General features: G+C 34.7%; 1 protein-coding gene and 1 pseudogene across 1 annotated transcript in view; both read left to right on the top strand.

Moving 5' to 3' along the window:
* Positions 1-2,379: 2,379 nt before the first annotated feature.
* The window catches only part of LOC113393212 (polyamine-transporting ATPase 13A3), a 52,181-nt gene continuing 33,306 nt past the window's right edge, over positions 2,380-21,254 (top strand). Inside the window, exon 1 of the mRNA XM_026630001.2 lies at positions 2,380-2,580. The gene's annotated coding sequence lies outside the window, so the exon portion shown is untranslated. The remainder of the gene's footprint in view (positions 2,581-21,254) is intronic.
* LOC135194174 (uncharacterized) lies at positions 13,788-15,506 on the top strand (annotated as a pseudogene).

The following is a 21,254-nucleotide window of genomic DNA, read 5'->3' on the forward strand; positions in this document are numbered from 1 at the left end:
ACATCAAAAATGGCTGTTTCGCTACCATAGACGCGCTGCTCTGCTAGAATACCAGTAACAGGTTACTCTTTCCATAGATACGAAGCCGAATACAATATATATGGTACTGCTATGTTGTGGTAGTTACGATAAGACATTGATCAACCTTTGTATTTCTTGTACATGCGTAAAATATTTGCCCGCCGGGGATAAAATTTATATTTCGATTTAGTTTTTTTGTGTTACGAGTCGAAATAATGAAGTTGATTCTACGACCTTCATAATAGAAGCTATTTTGTTTCCTTTACTGACTCAGATCAGTGTTTTTTTTACTTGAAGCATAAATAATTAAGTTTTTTTTTTATCTCTACGTATTTTTTTCAGTGCCAACCAAAGGTTGCCAGTAAGTGGATTTATATAATCTGGTAGAAATATATGAAATTTGTGATTATTATTAGTGCCATATATAAATACATGGCTACATAAAACAGCATCGAAGTATTTGTATATTATGTATGGTAGGACTTTGTGCGCTTGCACAAACTGTATGAATGGGTGCCGACTACTGAACATTTATTTTGCCGCTAAACACCTACTTAGTATTGTTCTAGTTTGAAAAGTGAGGGAGCTAGTGTAATTACAGCCACAAAGTTACTTTACATTACTTCTAATTTCTCGGAAGGATTTCATCGGAGATCTCAATGCAGGTTATATTTACTAAATATTATTATAATTACAGCGCCCATTTCCTTTGGCGTTGATGACCACTTAACAGCAAACAGCAAAAATATAGATAAATCGCAGAAACAAAACATTCATGCGTAAAATTTATATGCATTGAGAAGACCTCGAGATCGGCAGCCTTCTAGCCCAGCCACAGACTAATGAAGCAGTCAATATATATAAAAACGAACTAGGTAGTGTTGAAAGGTGTAAATTTAAAATGTATTATATTCGTCACCCAACTTATACTTACAAATGCAAATATATTAAGCGATCTAGAAAATATATAATTATTAAATCATTAAAAAGTAGTCGCATACCGCTGTCTGTCCCTATGTATGCTTAGATCTTTAAAATTCAAAACAATGTATTATGGTATTGTACACCCTAAAGAGGTCTTCAAAAATGCGATGGTATGTGTCTATCTCTTAGGGACAATCCACAATAAGCATTTTTTATGAGAAACAATGGCTTATTTTCGAAGCGATTTTAAGCAATATAGCATGAATCCTTATCGAATTAAGTACCTTAAGTGACAGCATGTAATTTTAATGAATATTTTCGAAGATATTATAGATTTAAAACACAGGGACAAAGCTGTTTGTATTGTCTAACGACTGAAAAACTGTAACGTAAGACATGCTATAGTAATATTAGTGGCAGCATTGCCCCCATGCGAAGCCGGGGCGGGTCGCTAGTAATTAATAAATATTAGTAGAATATATAAAGTAGTAAAACATCTCTGCAGCATTTATGGTATAAATTGACGGTTATTTTTCTCGACGAGTGGCTAGACATTACATAAATTAGGTAAATAAAAACATTCAAAACTAAATGCGATTTCGGTATATCCGTATCTATACACTAAGACTGTTATAAATAAAAAAAAAGAATTATAAGGATGCCAGTATTCCTAATTACCCCTGGAATTAATAGGAGTAACTAGGAGAGATGGCGCAATGGTTAGAGCACACGTCCCTTAATGGAGTATTGCGAGTTAAAGTCCGAGCTTGTATCAGCGAGATTTTATAGGCGTCATTTGTTTTTATAATTCAAATCATGCTTAGCAGTTGAGAAATACAGCGTGTGTGTGTCGAAAATCAGCACGTTACTGATGAAATTGTTCCACATAATATGTAGTGAGGTGGAATAAGGTCCAAGCCTAATCCTCAATAGAAGAGGCTTCTTCGCTCCGTAATGGGAAGCTTGCTGTTATAACCCATTAGCCCTTGCCGTTATAATCCCATTGATCTTGCGATTACATTATTTGATATTTAATAGGCGATCCATATGCTGCCATGGATGCCATGCCATGCATCCGATGCCATTGCGCCAAAGATCCTTGTAAATTTTCATTTTTTTACCTAAAATAATAATTAAATATATTATTATAATAATATATATACATACATATAATATAGATACATTTAGATAAGACAATTAACTATTATAATTACTATTCATAGTTCCAGAATCGTACTAAATTGTTAAAAAAATGTTATTGCGATTTTTGTTTCATCAAAATTTATTATAAATGACTTCTAATACATTTTTCACTATCTACAGCTGAGATATAATAATTAACGCTCGACTAAAGAAATTTTACTTACACAATTATTATTTAAAGCGTTTATCTTTTGGTTGCAACAGTCCTTAATCCTCTGTCCTCTCACTCAATACTTCGTGAGCGAAGAGCTTCACACATCAGTCACGCGTCATACGCCATAGAGCGTACTGTTATAACGTTTGATTTGAAATTCGAACGATTTTAGCGCAAGTTTTTTTAATTCTTTACAGTTACTGATAAAGGAAAGAATGTTGTATTTGTGAAGTGTGTGTTGCAATAGTGAAAAAGTTATTTAGATAAGAAGATTACCAGTAAGTTTTTTTTTATTTTAAATTAAAATTACATTTAAATTTAGAAAACTCCTCGTAACATGCGTGTATTTTATTTATATTGACGTTTATATATTTTTCAATTTCTAATTATGAAAATAAAAACACTATCTTATTTTTTTTATTATACTTAAATTTAAAAAAAACAGATGTTAAATCTGTAACGTATATTTTAAACCTAAATTATTCTAAAAAAATTACAGACCGGTTTCATTAATTTTAAAGTTAAAAAAATAAAATAATATTAAAGTTACATTATTTTTATGACATAACTAAACATTTGGTTTATTTATTTTTTTGAATTAAATAATAATATTAAATTATGTTTGATAAAATACGTTTAAGAAATAGGTTATAAGTACGCGACAAGGGTCAGTTGTTTTTATTAATGAAGAAAATTAGTTTGATTACTATTTTTTTTTTGTTAGCGTCACTCCAAATGCCCTAGCCGGCAATATAATTCTGTATCATGTAACTAAATGGTTTATCATTTATCATTAATATATAATGTATGTATTTATTTTTGGCTTAGTCTAAATATAAAAATAACTAATAATTATCCTATAATACTGAACTTTTTCATATATTTTTACTTCTTAATTTAGCTACTTATAATTAAACGTATGTATGTGTCAAAAAAGTGAAAAAATAAGTGTTTGAGAGTTTCATTCCTTTTATTATACAGAGTAAGTCTGTGACCTCAAATCGAGTTATTGGATATATTAAGGAGGTTGACATTGACTTTTATAAAAATGCATTTAAAAACACAACTAAAAACAGTTAGTACCTTATAGCCTATTCCAGACTAAATTAGAATTTAACAAATCTTAAATTTACGTATTTCATGCGATTCGATAATAATTCAAAAATTCAAATCAATTGTGCACTGGACAGAGTTTATGATTAATATATCTTTATTTATAATACAACACTAACATTTAACGACTTATATCCACTTTAAATTTACTTCCAAAATCCGAGTCGACGTTCAAAACGCCATTTTTTCGCGTATCATAGATTAATCAAGCTTTAGATCAAAGTCATCGCGTCAATTTCCTGTCAAATGTTGTTTATTTGGCTTTTCTTGAGGCTATATAACATAATCCTCCTCCTTAACTGTTGTAGTCGCGTCAGATAATATATTGGTGTATCGGTCTTTTATTGTCCTTGCAGGCTAGTTACTAACATCTTCATCATAATTTTACTCGAATCAATGACTGCGACTTTATTTATAATTATAGTTGTCGGCAGCAGCCCCACTCGCGTTTTCGGGGTTGGTCAACAGGTGAGTTGATTTCCTTGGAGTTCAGGCTTGCTTCATACCAAAGCGCCGGGAGGTGGGTACAAGTGAGTGCAAGGGGGTGCCATGAAAGAAAATTATCGAAAGTTAATAAGTTTTTTTTTTATTATTATTATTAAAGTATCTTATTGAATAAAAACTTAAGATGCCCAGGAAATAACTATAATAATATCGTCGAGATATTAATATAAGTGTATTCAAATTATTAGACCTTTATTTATTTGTTTTATTTGTTCTTGGGCAATTAGTTGTCAATGAATTTAGTGTTCTCTCTCCTTTACCGGTTGTTAGCACACAGTCCGCTAATCAACATGTTTTCAGTCATTGACCGATTCGATTTGAGGTATTTTTTATGTTTGATCTGTACAGATTATATTTTATTTGCTCAGTGTATTGTGGAGATTCAGACGCACCTCCTTGAAAATTATAACCAAGCTCATGTCTTCTTATTAATATTTGATTTTATTAATATTATACTTTATTTAAAAAAAAATAAAAAAATCTGTTAATTAAATCTAAGTCCGCAAAAATAATTAATTGTATCAAGTTTGTTTTAAAATTACTGATTGCTTAAAGAAAGAAAATTATTAATCATTATCGCAAAGTAATAAAACGCACGTAATATTTTGTTATGTAAACACATACTCGACGTGTTCTGTTCCGTTGAACTTGTGTTTTTGTGTTTACAAATATTTTGCATATTTGTTTTTCTTAAAGTCAATTGTTATTTAATTTTAAATATACATCTCATATTTAAATTCTATCAGTAATTCGATTTTGTAAAACTTCACTTTATATCTCACTCATGAAATGTTGACTTTGAATACATTTTATAATTATTTTAAAATCAATGTCGCATATTACATTCCGATATTTCACGGTCGTGTTATGCGGTGGATTTCGAGTTTGTTCTTACATAATACCGCTACAGCTAATATAACGGTTTTACATAACAATAAAACCGATATTATGTGCCGAGAGGGAAAACATACAGCATTGCATGTGAAGACGTAGTGTATACTTTGCCATTTACTTACGGTCCGTTGAATATGTTATGTGTGGTCCAACTACCCTATACTAAATGACAGTAGTAGAAAATCCAGCTAGGACACGGTTAGCCGTTGTCACTTTGATCGTCATAGTCTTCACCGGGAAGGACTGCTGATAAACACGTCTTCACATGCAATGCTGTATGTTTTCCCTCTCCGCACATAATATCGGTTTTATTGTTATGTAAAACCGTTATATTGATGTGCCTCCGGAAAACATACAGCATTGCATGTGAAGACGTGTTTATTATCTGCTGGTGAAATATAAACACAATTCTATGATGAATAATAAAATGAGACAAATAAAAGTTTAACCTGGAAGTTAAATAATTTTGTTTTAGTTACATAATTGATTAATTTATAATTTTTAATCTTTTTCAGCGATGTCGAATAATAAGTCAAAACCGTCAAATGATTTTCTCCATACTAAAAAGTATGGACGACGAATGCCAAAAAGTAAGCAATATTTAAATAAAAATTACTATAATATTATGTGATATAATAGAAATTTAACACGGTGAACTTATTATTTACACTTTTGTGTCCCCATTTAACCAAAACTACATGTATAAACTAGCAGCTAAATAGCTTAAAAAACGTTAATAGAAAAGGTCGATTTCAGCGTTTGGAGTGATGTTGACGATGAATTTACTGAGTTATTAATACAAATTTTATAAATATCATGCGGTGAAACTTGAGATCTATCTATTAAGATACTGAATGTTTTTTTTCATCCATAATCAATGCTCCAGTTTTAAGATATTTCGAAAATAGTAAGCGCTATTTAGGCGTTCCGCAAGGACTGTCCTCTTAATTATTATTTAACTTTTAACTCATATAAATTTAAATAAAGTAAATGTATTGAAAAAGGAATTACAATAATTTCTAGATATTTCAATTATTTTACAGTAATGATTAAAAAATGTAGTAGATGATTTCCAGTTACCCCGAGCTAAAATATCATCTAAGGGCTGATTATTTAACCACCCCAGTGAAGCTACAGCTGACCTACAACTCCCTGGGGTAGCATCAATGCCACTTTCCTTAAGAACTGTACGAACCCAGTTGCCAATCACAGTGCGTGAAGCATTTTTAACTTTATTACAAATTGTAATGAATAGGTTGTCTAAGTCTCTTATATCCGATCTTCTTTGTTTGGTTTTCTCTATTAAGCACCTAACTAAATTAACAGGGCAGATGTTCTTATCGGGATGTTTAGACAATTTCTAAGCAGATTGACGATAGTCATGTCTGTCAGTCTTTGACCCAAATACAGCTATTAAATATATGTTGTCCCCGTTATCTAGATGATTGTCTTTGGAAATTCGCAGCAAAGTAAGGTCGTGGAAACTACGTCCAGTAGCTAGTAACAACACTGTTGCTGTTCAACGAGATATTTCAAATAGTGTTTCTTTAGGTGAATTAGCTGAAAGCCATTTCAGAACAATTCTTGGGTCCCAGGTAATTAATGGTCTAATTAATTTTGGTTTAGCTACCCTAATTGCCTTGTTTAATGATGAAGCCTGTAAATGCTTGTTGTTTTACAAAAGGACCATAGAAAATTAATATTGCTGATTTGTGAACTAAATTAGTGATTTAGGAAAAGTTTTCATTTAAGAAGAGATAAATTAAAAATTTTGCGATGTCAGTCGGACTAGGTGCTTTTGGGTTAACTTTAGAACTATTACACCACTTCAACTATGTCTTAATGGCAGGTATTATATATATATATATACAGGATTGTCGCCAGCTACTTTTTAGCAGCTCCCTCTCTTGAGTAGACCAATTCTTTATTTGGGAACCCCATCCCCAGTTTTCCAAATTTTCAAGGTTAATAGGCTTAGTATTTGCGGCGATGTCTATAATATTGTCATGTCGATCAACGTTTTCGATAGATTCTGTATTTCGTGTGGGTACTCCAACGCTCTGGACTTCTTGTCTTGCAACCAGAAAGCCTGAAGCCAATCCGGTGCTACTACCAAATAAGTCCCTGTCGCAAGGTGTGCCAAAACTCTGTGTAGTAGGCTCGGCGGGGCGAAATTGAACTGTCCCAGTACACTCTGTAATTCGCAAAGCGTGATCTGCCTTTTTAGCAACGATCGATTTATGGTTGCTTTGAGACTGGATATCGTCTTTTCTGGTAATGACATCCTGTTTTTTAAAGTTTGCCAGCGGATGTCAAGGTATTCTAGGTCTTGTGTCGGTGTTAAGATTGATTTTTTGTAATTGAGTATCCAGCCCAGATCTTCCAAGTGACTCACGGCCTCCGAGGCCTGAAGACATAACTTGGATCGGTCTTGGTTGACCATAAGGTAGTCGTCTAGGTAGACTAGCACACGACATCCCTTGGCACGCAGGGTCTCCGCGACCCAGCATGTTACGGACGAGAAGAGATGTGGTGCCGAGGCCAGGCCAAAAGGCAAACATGTCATTTCGTACAAATGACCTAGGTAACTGATTCGAAGGAACGGGCAGTGAGTTTTTGCTGCAGCTACAACAAAAGTATGCCTGAGAGATATCTATATTTATCATCCAGTCCCCCGGTTGAAGAAAATCTGGAACTGAACTTTGAGAGATAAGGCGAAAATACTTTATCTTTACGAATTTTTTTAATTCTCGTAAGTCGAAAATCGGTCTCATCGATCCGTCGCTTTTCTTCCGTAGAAATAGCTTGGAGATAAAACTGGGGGTTAATTTTGCAACAGGTTGCATTATTTTTTGACTTAAGAGGCCTTGTACTATTTGAATCATTGCTGGAGACGGTATGGTTGCAAATCGACTCATAACGAGTCTTGTTGGCAATATTAAAGGAGGTTTTTTGTAAAAAGATATTCGAAACCCAGTGATTGCTGATATTATGAATTTGTTCGCGCCAAGCGCCTGCCAACGGTTTTTGAATGCCTTTAGACGACCTCCCCTGAAGTGTGTCGGATAGTCATTTTTTCTTGTCTTTATTTCGAAAGGACGCGTTTTTGGGTTGTTTGTAGTCGTTAGTCTTTCCTTTATATGTTTGTTTAGCATTTGCTTTTTTGTAGGTATCTTGATGATAATTCTGATCTTGTCTCTGTGGTCTAGATTTGAATTTTGATGATGTCGATTCGTTGTACTTCCTTTTTGCTTGTGCTCTATTTTTAACCACCTGCTGAGGTGATAACCAACAATGGGGCCCTCCAAGGGATTGTACCAACGACATAAGTTGTGTTTTCTCGAATAGAAATTCCTCACTCTGAGGTATATTAACAAGAGCGGCTTGAATATTTTTATCAGGAATTTCATTAATTAATCTTTTACGTCTAGTTTCTATGCATTTAGCTCTTTTACCACAGACAATTTGTAATGTTTGTTCACATAATTTATAAGATGGCGATGTTGTTCCGAACATTTCACTTATTTTATTGAAGAGTTTATTAGGAGTTAGTTCTGTAGGAGTATCGTGAGACCAATTAACAATTTCTTGTAGGCCTGATTGTAATAATTGTCTTTGGAATAATAAAGCATTGGTAATTGCAGTCATAATTTCTTCTGTTGAGGCCAGGAAATCTTTGCCACTATTTAAGCAACATATTTCGTCATTAATTTTTAAATTACAGAAGCCTGGGAATGCAAGCATGTCTGTTGATGCTTTTTTATATCGAATATGTTGCCACGTAGACGAATTAAAATGTTGTAGTTTTATTAACTGTTTTAAACATTGTTCATCGGCTGGTTTTAATACTTTTTTCTCATCGAAATTAGTTTTACAAATACCTAAATCTAATGATTTAGGTGTACAAGGATTAATCAAAAATCGCCCGACTCTGTTTAGGTTGTTCAATCACGACATTAGTTTTTTCGGTTAAATTTGTGTTTAAAGATAAAGCACATTGTTGCTGCATAATTAAATTAGTGAGGAAACTGACCTGCTCGTGTATCACGTCGATCCGGCAATCGACCGTTACCTGAACGTCGCGTTTCGATTTCTTGCGCGGAGGTTCCTCGATGTCAAACTCGCTGCTTGCTGCATTGCTGGAGCAGGAAGAGTCATCTTCCACTTGTCCTCGGTCCCTCTCGATCGTCGGTGAATCGGAGTCAATTGGTCGGTTTGCCTTGATGGCTTCATCGACCTCACTAGGCGCGCGATTTATTACGTTGCACTCCCGGTATAAGAGTCCATAAAACACAAAAATACCGATAGGTATTGATTTAATATTAGTTAAGCTAACACTTCGGAAAATTATTTGTTGAAATATTCCACGGATTGTTTTATATTTTTGGGTTACGACCGCACTAGGCGAAAGTACACAACGCTATGACGATCAAAGTGACAACGGCTAACCGTGTCCTAGCTGGATTTTCTACTACCGTCATTTAGTATAGGGTAGTTGTACAACAGATAACATATTCAACGGACCGTAAGTAAATGGCAAAGTATACACTGCTTCTTCACATGCAATGCTGTATGTTTTCCGGAGGCACATCAATAGTGTTGGTTTGAATTATCAATTAAGTTAATGTATATTAGTGAAGTTAATGTATATTATTGAGGTCACTTTTGACGATTTCAGCTACGATGACCATCCTTAAGGATACTAGGACAAATTATAGAGCAAAAGTGTGTGACCAAGCACAAGTTATATATCACTTACTTTAAAATCCGCTGGTACGTTAGATTCGGTCTTCGAAATATACAGGCGTGGGACCTGTTTTCCGATACATAGATGACTGCCAAATTCATAACTCAGGACTGGTACTGAAATAAAACCTAATAACCCTTAATTGGCAAGCCTCGGGATCTGCAGCCTTTTACGTCAGTCATCAGACTAACGATGCACTTAATAATAACTAATATTATATATCAAATAGTGTCTCAATTAAAACAATATAAAATGCCTTGTTGTGATGTATCTTTTTTTTCGAGTGTTTCATTTTAACCAAATTTTAAAATTGACATACTTTAAGTTAGATACTCCTTTAAATTTATGTTACTACTATTTATACTAGTACTTTTATTTGGTGGTATGGCTTTGTGCAAGCCTATCTGGGTAGGTACCAATCCCTCATTAGATATTCTACCGCCAAACAGCAGTACTCAATATTGTTGTGTTCCGGTTCGAAGGGTGAGTGAGCCAGTGTAACTACAGGCACATGGGGCATAACATCTTAGTTCCCAAGTTTGGTAGCGAATTTGCGATGTAAGGAATGCTTAATATTTCTTACAGCGCCATTGTCTATGAGCGGTGGTGGCCTCTTACCATCAGGTGGCCCATTTTCTCGTCCGCCAAACTATAATATAAAAAAATTGGGTTTGCTAGTTTACTTTACTTTAATATTTACTTTTATATTATTTCTCATTCTCTTAAACTAAAACTAAAAATGTTTTCACAAGTGACGCATTAAATAAGTAAGAGCTGTGTTTAACCGCTCACGTGATTAGATTTACAAGGTGAACAGTAAAATTATATTTTACTGTCGAGATATTTACACGAGTTTATTCAAATGATTATTAGACTATTTTTTAATTATTAATTTACCAACAACATTTAAATTTCGAAAAAGAAAACAGATTTATATCTGATTTATTTAAAACGACAAGCGTAGGTATAAAAAGTTAGTTTTATGGTAATTTTGTAAGGCTAGTATAGAAAAGGAAAGTTTTCCGAACGAAAACATTATGTAAGGTAATACAGTCATATCTGTAAAACGTTTCATCAAAACCACAGATTTTAACTTTTTTATATGGCAATGCAATTTTTTTTTTAAATTATAAGACGACATAGTTGTACAAGGCGAGGCGTTGTACAGCCTCATTATAATACAATAACATTATTTATCTGAAATAACAATTCTTTATATAATAAAAAACTTATATAAAGATCAACGTTCAAATGTCTATGTGACACCTATTCTATTGTTATCCTTAAACGGATCACCTGCCTTATTTATTGTTCAAATTTAAATACGACGAACCAAATTGACTACGTTAAAATATGATTTTTGTCTATGAATGTATTCCATCGCTGCTTTGCCTAAGGTGTATCTTTACTAACCTGTGGTACATTTTTGACAGTATATACACAAAACAACCTAGTCTATAGCCATCTTGAAAAAAGGGTTAATTTTCCATTTTTCATACTAACTCGGTTCTCCGCTGAGATACGTAAATTTTTGTGAAGTACCTTTTTGTTGCTTTAATACCTTCTACAATTATGGTCCTTTGCATTTTCCACGTATCGTTCACCGTTATTAAGATATCGACGGAAAAGCCATAAATTTTAATGAAAATGCACAATATCCAAAATTTTGCTATCTCGGTTCATTTACATTTCTCACCCGTTTTCCCGACGTAATTACTGGATTAAAAAGCGTATGCAAATTCCTAGAACTGGTCGAAATAATTAACGATGTGTTAAAACGTCAATAATGAATAAGTAAAAGTGACAACACTTTTGACGTATCAACAAAAGACTCGCAATAACAGGAATTTGCATTCGCTTCTGATATTGTTGTTTTTAAGTGGTCATAAATCATTTACTTACCAATATTATTAAAAACTTAACCATTGACCCTGAAAATTTTATTAAATTGGGTATGAACAAGTTCGAAAGCAAGGACATATTATACTCTATTCCAACCACAAGAGCAGAAAAGCCAAATAAACAACATTTGACAGCAAATTGAAGCGATATCATTGGTCGAGCTTGAATAACTACGATGTTCATTATGGATTTGCGAAAAAATTGCGTTTTTATCGACAACGAAACTGTTATCGGAAATTTGGAAGCAAAATTAAGGTGTATATAAACAGTTAAGTGTAACAGTGTTGTATTATAAATAAAGATATATTAATCATAAACTCTTAGTAGTGCACGATATAGCTGAGTTATTAGCAAATCGCATGAAATACGTAAATTTAAAGTTTATCTTTATTCTTAATTGTTTATCTACTTCCTCGATTGGATTAGGTTATAGGTTTTTTGTAACTAGCACCTTACGACTAACGTCAAACGAATTATCTGTGGCATCAGCAACAACAAGTATTTATATAAATGCAAATATTATAGTGATACAGATATTTTTTTTTTATTTCGCGACTGAAAGTCCACTGTAATGTCGTCTCGATGTATAATAATTATATATTATTATCAGTATTCAGTTATTAGCCTTGTTTGACTAGGTAATATAATATTTTCACACTTATTATCAAAGTTAAGCAGTATAAAGCCTGCTTATACCTAGCCTTCTAGTGAACTGTCAAATATAATAGATACAAATCAAGGACAATGGGAATTTCCCATAGACATTTTTTTTTTAAATCGGTAGGCGGAAGAGCAAATTTGCCACCTCATGGTAAGTGGTCACCACCGCCCATAGACAATGGCGTTGTAAGAAATATTAATCATTCCTTACATCACCAATGCGCCACCAACCTTGAGAACTAAGATGGTACGTCTCTTGTGCCTGTAGTTACACTGGCTCACTCACCCTTCAAACCGGAACACAACAATACTGAGTACTGCTGTTTGGCGGTAGAATATCTGATGAGTGGGTGGTACCTACCCAGACGGGCTTGCACAAAGGCCTACCACCAAGTTATATTGTCTCATATATACTATGTATTATTAACACAATAAATCTCTCGTCTTGCATACTTTTGAATTAATTACTTAAAGGGTGTCCCGCACAGGCCTTACATATAGCAGGCCTTATATATTCTAGCGTACTTTCAAATTATACATTTATTTACTAGTAATTCTTAAATATTTGTTCCTGGGCAATTAAACTTGACACATTCGCAATTTTATAATAAGTATAATTTGTTTCAAAGGTAACTAAGCTATGTCTACAACAATTGGTGTTATTAACGTCTGTAAATGAATTACGTCAGTTATATAAACATTACCATTATAAAACAATGTTTGTAACCGCTTATCTCTAACCCTAATATACAGTAATTTTCTTTACTCTTATAGTAATCTTATGTAATTGCAGTCAATTCCGCGCGAATGAAGCCACAGACAAAAAAAACAGGACAAAGTAATGACGTATGCATCCAAAACAGACGTATGTTTAAATGGAATATCAAAAATGAGATGAGCCGAGTTGGCTCAGTAGAATTAGTAAAAAAACTAACAGCACGATAACTGTATGGTTTTCATTGAGTCATCATATGCTTAATCAAAGGAAAACGATTTTCCACGATGAAGAAACACAACGTGTAAATAAACATACGCTATAAATGTATTCACTCACGAAGAGGCTCCATTTTAAGTTATCGCTGTTTTAATAACTTAACAAATGAAATATATTTTGTATTTGTTTGCTCACTTTATTTTTAGTCGTTTCACACAAACTAAGATATTTCCCAAGCATGAGTGCCACTCACCTGCGTACGTAAATTATTTAAACCACAAGAGGACATGAATAACAATTGACAACGAATTCACGTGATATCATTGATCGAGAGCTTGTCGTTCAGAGATCAATTGAAAGGTTGCAGCCGAATGGGCCGGCACGCCCGGGGAAGTACCACTCTCTCACTTAAAATCGGCGTAAAGTGGTAGCTATGCTACCGCGTTATGTCCGGTATGTGAGAGTCCCGGAGGCCCGATCCAACTCCCCCCCAAAACATAATGGTTGTGCGCAATTTGGTTTCATTACCCCAGGAGGGTACTATCAGCGACTGCGGTGGAGAATCCCTCTCTGGGCATCCATGCTCAGGACGTACACCACCTGAGCAGGGATGCCCAGGCTACCCTCCGAATTCTGGGGGGGGGGGGGAATTTTGCGCTCGCCACTGTTCGGGGCAAGCGGAGCAGGCATCATAAGGCAACCCTTGGCGATTTTAATGCCCACCATGCCGAATGGCTTGGATCACGCACTACCAATCATGTGGGTAAATCTGTTCTCGACTTCGCTATAGCATATGATTTGACACAACTGGTCACCTCGCCAACTCGAATACCGGACGTGGAGGATCATATACCTTCCCTGTTGGACCTTCTGCTGACTTCCCATCCGGATGGATACCAGGTTATCGTCGATCCCCCTCTGGGCTCGTCGGACCAATGTCTCGTCCGGAGTACAGTGCCGGTTGTGCGGTACTCACGACTTCGTTTTGTGGGCTGCTGCCGAGTGTGGCACTACAAGTCAGCAGATTGGGATGGGATGCGGTCCTTCTTTGCATCCTACCCATGGGGGCAGGTTTGTTTCTCGCCGGATGATCCGAGCGTTGTTGCTGACTATGTCGCCGATGTGGTACTTCAGGGTATGGAACTGTTCATTCCGTATTCTGCGGTCCCCATCGATGGCAAGTCCCAGCCCTGGTTTGGTCGTTTCTGCAAAACGGCTTCACGCCGAAAATGGTAACGCTACCAAAACTGGGCTAACGCATCGGCGTCTCGTGATGTAAATACCAGCGCATTCAGAAAGGAATATAACTCTGCCTCTAGATCCTTCAAAAACGTGATTGCTAGGGCGAAGACAGAGTACATTGGCAGAATTGGCGAGAGACTAGTGCGCCTCCCTTCAGGAACACTTGCGTTCTGGTCTCTCGCTAAGGCTGTCTTAGGGAATTTCTGTCAGCCCTCTTTTCCATCTTTGCACAGAGATGGTGAGTCATTGGCCCATACCGCGAAGGAGAAAGCTGATCTTTTAGGCTCTCTTTTCGCGGCGCGGCATGCTCCGACCAAAAATTAGTCAATGCTGGTATTCCACAAGGCTGCGTTCTATCACTCACTCTGTTTCTTCTGCATATCAATGACTTGTTGCAAATCAGTAACATTCACTGCTATGCAGACGACAGCACCGTAGACACCTCATACACCGGCCGTGCTAATATTTATCGGGAAAACGTCGAAGAAAACCGGAACAAACTTGTGTCTGAAATTGAGTCTTCGTTAAACAAAGTCTCGAACTGGGGTCGGCTAAACCTGGTCCACTTCAACCCCAAAAAGACGCAAGTTTGCGCGTTAACTGACAAAAAAACACCATTCGTCGTATCTCCACGATTTGAGAACATTCCGATAGCCGCCGCAGCCAGTATCGGAATACTTGACGTTGATGTTTCGAGCCTCGTTCAGTTCCGCGGTCAATTGGAAGGCAAAGCCAAATTGGCATCAAAAAAGCTCAGTGTGCTCAGCAAGGCAAGACAGTATTTCACGTCGGCACATCGCCTAAGACTGTACAAGGCGCAAATTCGGCCTCACATGGAATACTGCTCTCACCTCTGGGCGGGTACTCCCCAGTAGCAGCTCCTTCCATTTGACCGTATCCAACGTAGAGCAGCTCGAATTATTGACGATCAAGCCCTTTCTGATCTGCTCGATCCTTTAGCTCTGCGTAGAGTTGTTGGATCATTCTCCATCTTCTACCGAATCTTCCACGGGGAATGTTCCGAGGAATTGTTCAGATTAATCCCGGCTGCTGAATTTCACCTTCGGACATCTCGTCAAAATTCAAAACATCACCCACACCACCTAGATGTCCGAAAATCCACAACAGCGCGATTTTTAAGGCATTTTCTGCCTCGCACAACCACTCTGTGGAACCAGCTTTCGCCGGCGGTTTTTCCGAACCTTTAAAAAGAGATATTACAAATTCATCATTGGCCAGCTACGCACCTGCAGGCAGATGTCCATGGGCGGTGGTAGTCACTTCCCATCAGGTGACCCACCTGTTCGCTTACCACATATATCATGAAAAAATCGAAGTCAAAAATAAGCCCTTCCCGGTACAAACAAATAACTTTAAATATAAAACACATCATTCTTTGAATTAATATTTGGTTTCAACGTAAACAAAACACACAAACAACAACATAAATTGACGTCGATTTTATCATTTCATAATCAATCTCTTTTGAGGACGTGTTACGCTTTGCATAAAAACTTTCACTTTTCATGTCAGAGAACAGAACTTTTCGTATTGTTCTTAAAGGGTACTCACATACAAAATAGTAAAAAAATATATAGTTTTTTTTTTTATTTTGTTATCTTGTAATGTAGTTTTTATTATACTCCCAATTTTTCTCTAGGATTTAAACCGATTTGAAAAAATTAGGAGATTTTATGTTAGATACGATTCTATATATATTTGTATTTTACCTTTTTCCCCATTTCCACATTAGAGTCCTTTTTTTTTTAATGATTTTAAAGATGATACCGATTACTGCATGCTATTTATCTGATTAAAATAAAAATGATCATTGAGTAGCGAAAGCGCAGCCAGATGCCTGCCAGTGAAGCTGCCAGTGAAGCAGTGTTAAAGGCGCAAAGAAAAGGGATATCTAATTAAAATCCCAGCCGATAATTGAAGGTGTAAGATTATAGAAATATACGTACGAGTGCCTATGTATGTTATACATTTGTTGGTAAATTTTCTCTTTCAAGTGATCGTATTAACGCTGAACTAATTCGATCCGAAGGGTTTAGCGACAACAATTAAACGTTTAATATAATAAAATAAACTACATGACGAATACATTAAAATTGTATTGGAGGTGTAAATTGTGCTAAATTCAATTCAGATTCAGGATCAGTTTCGTGTGATGCTCCATAAAATTAATATTTCACTGGTAGGTACTTCACTAGTCATGCTGTTAACAATATGGAGGATAAACAAAAACGGACTAATCATGCACCTAATTTTTTTAGTTATAATAACTATTGAGTTTTTATAAACTGGAGAGGTTCAAAGTGACCTTCAAAATATGGGGTCCTCGACCTATTCTGTCTGTGAACTTGACACAGATCTTCCGTACCCTAGTACGAGTACGACGATGGTCCCGCCTATCTCGCTAAACTATTATTATCCGGTGAGCATAGTTATTTTTAAAATTGAATACGACTTGTAAGCGTCATTTTAGTTGCCCTAAGCTCAGACTGTGTTAATCTTCTAATAATAAAATAAACTATGCAAAATATTTCTTTATCAGCATTTCAAGCAAACTTTCAATGGGTACAGATCTGTCATAAAAAACAGTTGTACGTAAGCGGCATTTCTCTGTCGAGTACCTCTTATCTGGGCGATAAGTTTGTAAGGAGTTTTAAAAACCCACTCATTCACTCAAAGATTCAAGTGTTTCAACACAGTAAAATTTATAATTAAAAACAAATCGCCTTACTTACAGTCACTGACTCAAGATTAACAGTAGAAAAACGTCAAATTACCTGCGCTAGCGTAAAAAAAGCCTTAATACTATGACGTAGGTCTAGCGTTAACGAGCTCTTAGGCCAAGAGCCTGATAGGTTAATGTCGGAAATGCAAACACCAAAGAGATGATAAAAGATTTGATTCTTATGTTAACACGTTCGATAACGTTCCACAAGCAAGTGAGAGGAGATATGTAAATTTTTAAAACAATACAGCTAAGTAACATTCTTTAAGACCCAATTATTAAGCATTTACAGAGTAAGATACAATAGACATTATGTGAGACCTAATACATAATTATTTTCCTTATGACATTGTGTTTATAAAGTGTAATTTCAATAGTTCGGGATGGCAAAATAAAATTATGTTTTACAATGATGCTCCAATCTCTCTATATTTCTTTACAATCCCTCACAATCATCCAATTGTTTTCCTTATGACAGCTCAATCATTTTTAAAATAAGAAATAGTGTTACATGCCAGTATTAAATGTTATTCTATATAAAATAATATTAACTAAAGTTGTACAAATTATTGATCAATTAATTACAATAATAATTGTATATATTTATAATATGTAATAATAATAATAATGTGATATTATTAATGATATAATTAATTATGATATCCTATAACGTAGCACCGTATTGAGGCTAGGGCTAGTCTCTAACAAAAGACAGCTCTAATACAACCATTTATATCTGAGATCTGGTCACTTGTAAAATAGGCAGTCTATTTTTTTTCGTCACTATTTTCCGTATTTGAAATATTATTTCCAAGTCAGCAGAATGTCTTCAATTTGCGATATAAAGCTAAATGCAAGTGTAAATACGAAGTGGTTTTGCACTGAAATCCCGGCAGTAAACAACTTCTAAACCAGAATCGTTTCAATATCGACTGCTAAGAATCTCACAAACCTGTGATAATTGTAACCTATTTGCTCTAAAGTTCAATCGAAATACTATTGCATTTTATTTTTAATTAAAGTGAGATATTTACTTTTATTTTATTTTTAATATTAAATAAGTAACTGTATTATTATCACTATAAGGTAGTGTCTTCTTTAACTACTAATTGCACTATATAAGTAGCCATTTTCACCATAATATATTAATGTCGCAGCCAATTGGTTAATTTAGCCATCCAATTAAACGCCTAGCCACTTCACTAAACAGTGCTTGTTCAACAAAAATAAATAAAAATATTTATAGTGATAGTTTTGGATGGAACATAAAGCAGTGGCCTACCTATTTACAGTGGTACTTACGTATTAACGCCACCGCAGCAAAAAAAGGATTGGGCTTAGAATTCCGTCGTACGATTTTAGGAAAACAAATTGTTGTATATGGTAGAGGTTTGGTTCCTGATTACAAGAATATGTTTGTTGTGGTTTCTTTTGACCATTTTGCTCGAAGGTTCAGATTCATACATTTGATTGCGCAAAATTGTCACAAAACCAACTTAACTTAACTCTGACTCAATATGGTCATTTCGGTCTTACCTCTAGAGTGTTTTTTAAGAAACCGATGGCGTGAAGGGTTAGCTCATCCCGTAGCACCGAAGACCACTTAGTTTCGAAATTGTTGATAAACAGCATAATTTTAAGGTTAAAATTACAATATTTATTTTTGCAATATCTCAGAAACGGTGTATTTTAGGTTAGGGATCAGATCGAGAAGACCAAATAGAGTAGAGAGTCGGGCTTTATTAACCAATTTTAAAAAGAGGAGAGTCTAAAACATATTACCCTATTCTACGAACGGAAGATGAATTGGCTGAGTGTCATTCAGGCCGCTGGTTGAACAGCAGTTTATTAAAGTGGCTAGGCGTTTAATTGGTTGGCTAATTGAGCTAGTTGTTTGTATATATAAATATATTAACATAAAAATTGTAAATATTTATCGTACAAATCATGGAATCGTGGCAAGAGCAGCATTTCCCCGTTGAATCGCAATTCTGATCCTCTGGGCGGAAAAAATTTTGCATATATCCCACTGCCGAATTATGGCCACCTCGCCACGTTTTTAAATACGAATAAACTCATTATTTTAGTATATTGAAAAATGTTTTCTTAAGGAACTATTTCGTACACCCACACATCACAATCACACACACAAACACACACTCATTCATGATTTCCTGTAGCGCTATTTTGCATTTTCGCTTATATAAAATTACGTTCTGTTATTTCTTTCTTATACGAGTTATGTAAATAACCCCCCATAAAGGGTAATAAATTTCACTCTTTGTAAACCACAATATAAATAGAATACTTAGCTAATAATAATATTTAATTATAGTCATAATTATTTTCTAAGCTCATATATATAAGCTTATTTTTCGTTTAATTTCCTTTTTGCGCCAATAAATTATTGTTATTATTATTATTATTAATTAACTAACACTAAAATACGTATCTATAAATAGCTGTTCACTCATATACATATATTTTATGTGGATAATAAGTATATAAATGTTGTACAAGGCATTGAACCTGTATTCAGCACTGAGGTAAGCACTGCATCGACCGGTCATCTTAAAACCTTTACACACACATACAGCCACAAATATATTTAAATGTTACTCATCGCGCTCAAAGAAGTTTCACTTCAAAAACAAGTCCAAAGGTCTAATTCTACTATCAAATATGTAATTTTATTGCATACGTCGCTAATAATCGTAATCGTTGATTAATTCTACTAAGGAAGGACTTAACGATGGTGCTGTAACCATAATAATTTAGTACAATTGTACCTCAGTTCCGATTCAGCTGAGGTTTATTTTTGAGGAAAATAGTCGTACTTGGATCGCAATAGAATCGGGAAAGTAACGTAACCATTATAAATTAGTAGAATCGACCAGGCCAGCTCTCATAAAGGGAGAGGCGAATGAAATATTAGTCACCTTAAGATTACCGTAAGGTTTAATGAGATTTGAATATGACAGATTGAGGACGCACCGTCTTATGGTGGTTCTGAACGCAGTGAACTTAGAACGGAATAAAAAAAAAATCTTGACGCACGTTGTTAAACTTGACGTAAATTGTTACAGACATTATAGGTATATTTATTACGTGGAAACAATATTAGATTTTTTTTTTTGTCATTTAATACATAACAAGCTATGTTATTCATGCACATAAATGGAGAATAAACTGGTACTTCTGTTAAATTAGGCGTATGATGAAGTAACTGTGTAACACAACACAATGTTGGAAACAAACTTAATATTTTTCTCAAATTTCAATCAACAATTTGTTTTATTGCTATGCTAGTATTCATCTCCCTTTGTGGTTTTGGCCAATTATGTTGAGCCAATGGGCCAAGGGCCAATCTTCTGACGAATGGTGATTATCAACCAATTGATATTGGTTAACAATCATGAAATCTATTTTGCCTATAATTACACTGGTGGTTCAAAAGCTTAATATGTATATGGGTGAGTGTCAATGATTACTTTAGTTACCCCTGCTTATACATTTTACGTAGTCGATGTTACACGAATGCGTTCGATACACAAACTACAGCCAAAACTTATATAATAATCGCATGAGTAGCTATATATACATATATAGGGTCGATTTTGTGCTTCCATTATCAATTGATTTGACTATATAATTTGTATTCAATATTATAGGCAAGACATTAAACATTATAGAAATAGTTTAAGAATTAAACGTAAGAATGGCTACATCAAAATTTTAAATTAAAAATATCTATGTACAATATCCGAGCGCATGAAATGGTAGCATGAATGATCTCAGTTGAACACCTACTATTCCGATTTTCAAGGCAAACATTAAAACAGCTATTAGCAACAGAGACAATAAGACGAGACCAATGACTTTGTTAAACTAGTCTAAGGTGAATATTATAAAATTTAGATGTGCAGAACAACAAAGTATTTGCACAGCAGTTAAATTTAATCCTAGTGATTGGCTCATTGACCAATTCTGTTTAAATGAATACTGATCTCTGATCTAACGAAAAATAACATTATAGCACAAATACAAGTAAATTATCTGTTAATTAAAATAAACGTCAAACATACAACAAAGTACACAAATTAATATCAAAAGGAAAATCATTTATAATAATGACTAATTGTCTGAAATCAGAATGTACATACTTAAACAAAACGGGACTTTCCTTGGTATCTTAAAAAAGGTATCTTTATGA

Source organism: Vanessa tameamea, chromosome 26 (genome assembly GCF_037043105.1).
Source record: "Vanessa tameamea isolate UH-Manoa-2023 chromosome 26, ilVanTame1 primary haplotype, whole genome shotgun sequence".
In the NCBI taxonomy this organism is placed as follows: domain Eukaryota; kingdom Metazoa; phylum Arthropoda; class Insecta; order Lepidoptera; family Nymphalidae; genus Vanessa; species Vanessa tameamea.